This window comes from Dromiciops gliroides, chromosome 1 (genome assembly GCF_019393635.1).
Source record: "Dromiciops gliroides isolate mDroGli1 chromosome 1, mDroGli1.pri, whole genome shotgun sequence".
Taxonomy (NCBI): Eukaryota; Metazoa; Chordata; class Mammalia; order Microbiotheria; family Microbiotheriidae; genus Dromiciops; species Dromiciops gliroides.
In genome coordinates, this window is record NC_057861.1 from 317704811 (window position 1) to 317714547 (window position 9737).

Consider the following 9737-nt stretch of genomic DNA (forward strand, 5'->3'; position numbering starts at 1 on the left):
AAACAACTGAAAAATCTCATTATTAGAGACTGGACCTTCATTTCTTCATCTGTAAAATTAGGTAGATGGACTCTGAGGTCCCATCTAGCTTTCATTCCATACTTTTATGGTCCTATCACCATGGCCAGCTATGTTCTCTACCTCTAACTCCAAGAAGGCTCTATCTTTAACCAAGGACATAGAGACACTGGGACACTTGGGGATATTGATCTCTACGTGGAAATTTCTTGTCCCCAGTATATTGATATCCATTCGTATGCTTCCCGTATCACTACTGCAGGGGACCCATTCAGACAAAATATGGCCCTACTACACATCCTGGCAAAATCCATGCCACTGACCACAAAATTGAATAGGCCAGAGAGTGTGGATATTTTACCACATTTCCTACCCCTACTAATAGAACAGTATTACCTCCGAGCTTGTGACTTACTAATGTCTGGGTCAATGACCTACTCTCCTACTCAGGACATTTTCGCCATCCTTTCATCTAAATAATCAAGAAGCAAACTCGTATTGAGCCACCATTATGTCTGAGGCACCGAACTAATGGCTGTGGTGGCCACAGGGATGTAGGAAATGGTTGTCCTCAGGGAGCACATAGTACCTTGCAAATACTGAGTTCTACCTAGGGCAGGAAAAGAAACACCCTTGATTAGTGACCAGGCTGTTATTAACAAGAAACCTCTGCCTCTATAGTGCTTTTATCTCTTAGGAGATTGTGATTATTATTCGATATTAATGATTATTTAATTAGATGTTAATAAATAATAATTACTATAGCTTAATAAATATTCAATTTTATCTAATCAAAAGAACTGAAAGGGATAGTTCAGTGAAGCACAAGAGATCAGTGGATAGAAAAGTGAACTGTATGGCTATAGAATTGCTATTCTATTGGTTTAGCAGTTATTCATTCCTTTAACACATTAATTAAGTGTTTATATTGCACTCAGTAGGCAATGGGAGGTGGTACAAAGACCAAAAAGAAACAGTTCCTGATCCCAGGGAACTATCATTATTTAATTTTTAAAAATGATTTCTTTTTTATACCTTCATTTCCAAATATATTCTACCTCATCTCCTTATTCACCAAGTCACGCCTTGTAACAAAGAGGAAAAAAGGAAAAGAACCATTCAGGAAACCAATCAACACATCCACAGTGTCTGACAGAGTATGTAATATTCTGTGCCCATAGTCCCCCACCTCTACAAAGAAGGGAGGCAGCTGTATTTTCTCAGCTGTTCTCTGGGACCTTTTGGTCATTGTAATAGCACAGCACTCTGTTTCCTTTCTATTTACATAGCCATGGTCATTTTGTAAATTGTCTTCCTTTGCTTACTTCAGTTAGTCATCTAGTCACTAACCATTCATTGTCAGGCACTGTGTTAAATGCTGGGGATGCAAAGAAAAGCTTCTCTGAATTCTTCATTTATGACACACACATATAATTCCATTACATTTATATACCACAGGGGGCAGCTAGCTGGTACAGTGGATAAAGCACCTGCCCTGGATTTAGGAGGACCTGAGTTCAAATCCAGCCTCAGCCACTTGACACTTACTAGCTGTGTGACCCTGGACAAGTCACTTAACCTTCATTGCCCTGAAAAAACACACACACACACACAAAAAAAAACCCATTTGTATACCACAATTTGTTTAGGCATTTCCCAGTTGGTGGGTATCTACTTTATTTATATATTTTTTTTGCTACTATGAAAAGTGCTACTTTGATATATGTGAGACCTCTCTTCTATTTTTCACTTCCTTGGGGTATCTGCCCAGGAGTGGGCTATCTGGATCAAAGGATTTGATAGTTTTGTCACTTTCTTAGCATAATTCCAAATTGCTTTCTAGAATGATTGTACCAGTTCACAGATCTTACAACAATGTATTACTGTGACTATCTTTCTGCAGCCTTTCCAACACTATTTCCATTTTTTTTATCTTTGCCAATTTGCTAGGCATGAGGTGAAATTTCATAGATGTTTTAATTTTGATTTCTATTATTATTCATGGATTTGAGTAAGTTTTCATATGGTCATTAATATTTTGCAATTTTTCTTCTATTTGTTCTTTGACCACTTTTCCATTGAGGAATTGTTATGTCTTAGATTTGAGTTAGTTCTTTATATATCTTTGATCTCTGAACCTTATCATAGATGTTAAAGTCAAAGATTTGGGGTACTTATAATGTAGGAAGGAGAGAACAACATGACAGATTATTAAATTTTACTCATATATGTATATACATTAAATATGGTATGGAAAGACATAGACAGAAATGGTGACAGAGACACACACAGAGAAAAATTTAGGGGTATTAATGCTATCAACCAGGGGGGATCAAGAAAGGTCACTTGATCTAAGTCTTGAAGAAAGCTATGGATTCTACTAGGTGGAGGTAGGGAAGAGATAATCATTGTTTGGGGAACAAGATCTAGGGTATAAGTAAAGTGCTTGTCCTTAGTGAGAGAGACCAGTTCTTCATCAGAGATAAAAAATAAAGGAGGAGAGAATGGACAATGATTTCCATGTGTAATAAGATGTGGTAGGGAAGTAGGCGAATTTACTAGAAATGTGTTGTCAGTATGAGGAGAACAGCAATCATAGGGCCATGTGATATAACCTCCAACTTCCAAATTTATAGATGAAGAAACTGAGGTCAAGGGAGGCAAAAACACTTTGTCAAGGACATGAAAGAATTGGGTAGCAGCACTGGGACTTGGACTCAGGTCTTGTGACACTAAATGCAGTGCCAGATGGGTAAAAAAGAGAGTAAGTAAGAATGTGGAACCTTAAGGTAGACAGTGATTGAGAGAGAAACACTTCCCTTTCTGGGGAAGTCCAACCCCCTTGAAAACTTGCCCTGTAGCGTAGGCATCCAGCTATTGAACTTAAAGCATCCTAGCACCAAGGCATCTAGACACACATGGCCAACTGAGCTTCCGAAGTAGCCTGTTTGGGGCAGAATGACTAGATGCTTTAATAATGCAACATCTCCATACCTTTGCACAAGCCAGACCCCATGCCTAGAATGCCTTCCCTTCTCCCCTCTCCCCTCTCAAATCCTTAGTTCCCTTCAAAACTCATCTCAAGAGCTACCTCCTCTGTGAGGCCTTTCCTGAAACCCCTCTTCCTCAAAAACACTTTTTTGCATGTTTACTCTCTATATAATTCGATATTGAATATTTCAGAGAGATCTGAGTTCAAATATGGCCTCAGATACTACTACCTGTGTGATCCTGGGCAAATCACTTAATCCTGTTTGCCTCAGTTTCCTCATCTGTAAAATAAGCTGGAGAAGAAAATGGCAAACTACTCCAGTATCTTTGCCAAGGAAACCTTAAATGGGATCATGAAGCATTGGACATGTCTGAAACGACTGAAAAACAACAACAAAATTATTTATATGTGTACATTTTGTTCCCCTCCCCCCAACAGAATTTAAGAACCTTCATAGACTGTTCTTTTTTGTCTCTAGCACAATGCCTGATACACAGCAGTTACTAAATAAATGTTCGTTTTCATTTGAAACAGGCACAGGATTGGGTATCAGGGCGACTCAAAGAATTAGGTGTAGAAAAGAACTCAAGAAATAAGTCTGGCTTTCATGTTCCCCCTCTGAGTGCCTACATAAACTGTCTAACATAAGCCTGTTCTACATTAGGGATGATTTTACCCATTGAGACATTTTGAGACATGTAGTCTCCCCAGTTGAAACTTGTCACTGTATGTTAAGTCAGGCCATGTTAAGCAATGCATTCTGGGGTGTGTGTGAGAGCTGGACTTCTTAGAGAATATTTCCAAAGGGAGAATTCATTAGAAGAAAGAAAATCAACAGCTCCTTCATCCACTTGCATTCCTTAAGGACCAAGGATATTTCATTCATGAAACAGGGGGAAGAGAGCCACAAGAGGAATACAGGGCAGCTTTTCTACCTGCCACTCATTTTGTTGAGCTCCAGAAAAAAAGTGAGAATAGACCCAGGAGGCTAACCTAAAGTAGAAGATGCATTCCTTGGCAATCAGAGCAGAGTTCTACTCTAGGCTTGGCCACTTCTTGCTGTGTATTATTGGGCAGGTAACTCCTTTCTGAACCTCAGTATCTTCATCTAACAGATAAGTTGTTTGATATTAATAAATAATATTTTTTGTTTTGTTTCTGCTTTAATATTCTATGATTCTGGGGGCAGCTAGGTGGTGCAGTGGATAAAGCACCAGCCCTGGATTCAGGAGGACCTGAGTTCAAATCTGGACTTAGACACTTGACACTTACTAGCTGTGTGACCCTGGGCAAGTCACTTAACCCTCACTGCCCCACAAAAAAAAAAAAGAGAAAAAAGAAAATATTCTATGATTCCAAGACTTCAGAAGGGGAGAGGCCTAGTATCATTATCCTTGTTTCCCCATATGGAATATAGGACTCCCAAAAGTTGAGTGACTTGTCCAAGGCCATTCATCTAGGAGAGAAGGCATTTTCCCCCTCAATGTATATCCTTTCAATCATCATAATTTATTATTATTATTATTATTATTTGGGGGGGTCTTTGTTTTGGTTTTTTTCGGGACAATGAGGGTTAAGTGACTTGCCCAGGGTCACACAGCTAGTAAGTGTCAAATGTCTGAGTCTGGATTTGAACTCAGGTCCTCCTGAATCCAGGGCCGGTGCTTTATCTACTACTCTACCTAGCTGCCCCCAATCCCTATAATTTCTTAAACTGTATCATTTCCATTGTGCAACATGTAGTAGTATACAGAGTGCTGGGCTTAGATTCAGAAAGACTTAGGTTCAAATTCTGCTGGGGGACTATGGGCCATTTGTTGAACCTCTCTGAGCCTCAAGCAGATCTCTAAGACTATAAGCTAGATACAGGTTGTGACCCATAATGAAATCAAAGAACCTTGATGGGTGGACATCATTTTGGAGGAAATTGAATTTTGCTGTTAAGAGAATTACAGAACATCTGAGTTGGAAGGAACCTCTTAGGTCATCTAGTCCAAACTCTATCTGAACAAGAATCTATTTACAACCAACCCAATAAATGGTTATGGAGGCTTTGGGTCAAGACCTCTAGTGAGTGTGAAACCATTACTTCCTGAGGTGGTCCCTTCTTCCACCCTTGGGTAGCTCAATTGCTAGAAAGTTGTTTGCTTTTTTCCCTTCAAGACTAAATTTACCTCTCTGAAACTTCAATTTACTGCTCTAAGTTCAGCCTTTTGTGGCAAAGGACAAATTTAATCTATCATGACAATCTTCCCCCTACTTGGAGATGCCTGTCACCTCCCTTCCCCCTTTAGCTGCTCCCACTTCAACCTACACATCCTCAGATCCTTCCATTGATCTAAACCATACCCAACCTTCCTCTTCTCTACTACAAATGATAAAATATAATGATCACTTCCCATGAAAGTTCCTATCATTTATTCTTCCACAACCAGACCTTCATTGTTGGTGAGAACCAGTCGCAGAATAGTTGGTCTTCCACACTGGAAGGGTGGAGGGATGAAATAACAAAGCTTTTTTTTTTTTAAAGTATTCCTTGTTCTGCTTTTGGCAAAAAGAGAGCTCTGGCAGATTTGCAAAGCTGAAATCCTTGTGATGACCATATCATACCCTCATGCCAGCCTTGTGATCTGTTTCCCCAAATCATCTATTTCCTCCTTCTCTCCAGGTGGTCTGTAGTATAATTTTTGATAATATGAATTATTTCTGTCTCTTTTGAGGCAGAATGTTTCTACACTTTTATTCCTGGATTTCTTCACATGAGTATGTCTTCTGCATTAGTCTGTATGTATTCTTCTATAGTGCAGTATATATGATGCTATAAGGAGGATGAGCCCCTTCTTTTATCTGTCTTGATCCTTTTTCCCCATTCTGTTTTTTTAGATTAAAATGGAGGCTTTCAGAGCCATATTCTAATCATGTGTCCATCCCACTGAGTCTCAGTGTTAATTGTTTGCCTCCTTCATTAAAATCTCTAGTTAATCTTGTTTAACTTCAACACTTTGTACATTTGATTATAGGTACTTAATACTGCAGATAGTGGTAAAAACCTGCTCTCTGGGGGAAAAATACACATATGCACTATACTTTTAAGTTTAATCTGCACTATTATTAACATTTTCTCTCTACAGTGGATTGAGTGCTGGGCTTAGAGTCAGGAAGACATCTTCCTGAATTCAAATCTGGCCTCAGACATTTACTAGCTGTGTGACCCTGGACAAGTCATTTAACTCTGTTTGCCTCAGTTTCCTCATCTGTAAAGTGAGCTGGAAAAGGAAATACCAAAACAGTATCTTTACCAAGAAAACCCCAAATAGGGTCATGAATAGGGACTCTACTGAAAAACAACTGAACAACAATATAACTTTCTTAAGTCTAGACAATCAATAAAACAATAAATCAAGCCTTGATTTGTAGGTTTGCCTGTTGCCCAGGTGTAAATACATTGAAAATTTAACAATTGGCTCTAGAGAACTAATTTTAGCAAACTCCAGCACAATCCTTTCCAAGCTGATGGGCTGATTTTATTGCCAGCTTCCTTATCCCCTGAAAATTACTAGACTACTCGACCATTATTTCTTCCTACATTGTAGCCACTCTCTACTGAAGGAGTTCATGACCTGGGGTCCATGTTTTTGTTTTTAAATATGTTGGTAACTATATTTCAATTTAACTGGTATCCTTTGTAATCCTACAAATTTTACTTTATGCATTTACAAAGTTCTGCTGAGAAGGGCTTCATAGGCTTCCCCAGATAGCCAAAGTAGTCCACAACATCAAAAAGGTGAAAAATCCCTACCTGCTCTGTTGTTTCTAGCTTAGTAGCTATACGTGGGCATTTTTCTACCATCCTCTTCCTTTCTGGTTTAAATCCTTTTGACTGGAAAAATTCATTTCTATCAATTTTCCCTAACTGGGTACATTCTAACCTCGCCAAGACCCCCACATTTCTATTGTTTAAGCTGTGCACCAGAAATCCAAATCCCATTTTTAAACACCCTCTTCTTTTTTTTTTTTTAAGTGAGGCAGTTGGGGTTAAGTGACTTGCCCAGGGTCACACAGCTAGTAAGTGTTAAGTGTCTGAGGCCAGATTTGAACTCAGGTACTCCTGACTCCAGGGCCGGTGCTCTAGCCACTGCACCATCTAGTTGCTCCTAAACACCCTCTTCTTAACTAGCGCTTCACTCCCCAAATCTGCCTTTCTCTTCTGAAGCCTTTGACTTTTATAGACTGTAGTGATGAAAGCACCACCTGTACCCCTAAAGCCTTCAGTTTCTTGCCCAAAACTCCCTAGTCCTTAGCAATACTTCCTAGGTTCCTTCTGTCAGAATCACTCATGTCCCTATGGATCACCAGGAGGGAGTAGTAGTCACAAGGTTTGACATACCTCAGAGGTTCTCTGTCATGTCCTGGATACATGTCCTGAGAAGTCAGTAGAGTTCTTTATTGATAATGTCAGGTAACTATAACAATCACATTCAATTTATTCCCTCATCCTCTGCATCTCCTATCCTTTTCCCATCTTCCTCAGCATGTTGGGGACTATCAGAAAAATCACAACTCACCCTTACATAGTGCTTCATGGTTTACAAAATACTTTTCTCACAAAAATTCTGCCAAAGGGGCAGCTAGGTGGCACAGTGGATAGAGCACCGGCCCTGGAGTCAGGAGGACCTGAGTTCAAATCCGACCTCAGACACTTGACACTAGCTGTGTGACCTTGGGCAAGTCACTTAACCCCAATTGCCTTACAAAAAAACAAAACAAAAATTCTGCCAAGTAGTGTATTTTATGCCCATCTTACAGATGAGAAAACAGAGGTTTGAAAAGTTAAGTCGCTTGCTCAATATCACACAATGGGTGGCATAACCAGGATTCAATCCCTGGCTCTCTGACTCTGAGCCCACTGCTCCTCCTGAGTAACAGAGGCAATGAGATATGATTTAAAAGAGACCCTCGTCACTTCCATCACACAGAATACCTGCCTAAGTAGCTGATAGAAATGTGGAAAATATTGGCCATGAGAAAACTGTGCAGTCAGGCAAAAATGGGTACAAATTCAATCCTCTTAAGGCACCTATTAACATTTTAGTATTGGGCACTATCAAACATTTCAGCTGGTTCCTACCATCAGGACTGACTCATGAGAAAATGGCATGGATAGCTGTCACATGTTCTGATTCCACAGGAACTGGTAATGTTCTCCTGCCCTGTAATGAGTCTCCCAAAGTCCTCTTGCTGACTCTTAAAATTCTACCCTTAGGTCCCCATTCCTTTAGGATTTTCACTAGGATTATTAAATTATAAATGACCCCAAAAGGGAAATTGATCATTATCAGAGTTCTCTGGGACATTGAACTTAGGGCAGGTTTTCATGTGGAAGGTAGCTTAGAGTTCTATGAAGGCAGGGGTCTGCTTTTATTTATTTCTGTGAATTATATGTGGTGAACACAACAAACATTGAGGAAGTGAAGGAATGATCCCATGAACAGAAAGGTCTGACATTTGGTGCTAGTGCTGGCTAACATTAGGGGGTAGGGCTTAGCATCCAGCATGGGGTGGGGGTGAGCCACACAGTAATCTTGACAGGGGAGTCAAGAATTTAACCAAAAAAAAAAGAATTTAACGAAAAGAAATTTACCTTAATTCAAAGTTTGGCAATGTCAGTCAGTTACAACCTGCTTCTCAGGAGCTGCTATATTTCTCCTCTCTTTCCTTCCTACTTACTGTGTGACCTTGGGCAAGCTACTTTCCTTTTCTGAACCTCTGTTTCCTTCTCTGAAAAATGAGACAATTGAATTAGAGGAACTCAGAGCTCCCTTCCCACCCTGACATTCTGCAAATCTCTGATTCACAAAACCACAGAGATTTGGCTCAACCACAGCTTTCAGTCCTAGATTTTTCTGCTGCAGGCATGTAGATTTGCCCTCCTGAGCTGACAGTCACATCACCATGTTTGCCACAGGCTTTAGCTATCTTTCCTTGATGACACACTCATCTGAACCAGAGCCTGTCAAACAGAGATTACCTTCTCGGTTCACGGGCACTTTGTTGGCTGGATTTGCTGGTGATGATGGAACAGGGTCTGAAGGAAGGGAAGAAAGATAGGCAGTGCTATACTGTACAAAGCCTTCAGTGCCCTCCGGGGTATTTCTCAGGTAAGACAGAGAGAGGGGTGCCAATCATTTATATGCCAGTTAATGACAAAGCTTTGGGGAAAGTCGTGGCCAAACCCCAGGTCTGGCAGGCAGAGTCAATGTTAACTCGGGTTTCTGTGCCCATGTAATAGAACTGCTTAAAGGAACAAGTCCAAACTCCCTAGCTTAGCATCCAAGACCCTCCACCAGCTGTTCCCTTGCTACTCATTATTACCTAGAAGAAATTCTCCTCTGCTCTACTCACTCTCCTCTGAGACATCATATTCATTCCCTCCCACTTCTGGCTACACCTTTGCTCACAGAGCCGTGTGACCTTGGGCTTCCCCTTCCTCATTTGTCAAACAGGTGATAGTCCAATGGTCCTTTCTAGCTCTGTGAAATCTGTGCTCCTTCAGACAGTGTTTTGCTTTTCTGGAATGCCTTCCTCTTACTTGTCATAGTCTTAATTCTGCCCAGCCTTTGAGGACTTAAGTAGCAGCATTGAATCATTGAGCACCAACCTGGGAGTGAGGTGACCCAGGCTGGCACTCACTAGCCATATGACCTTGGCAAGTTTCTGCCTCTCTAGG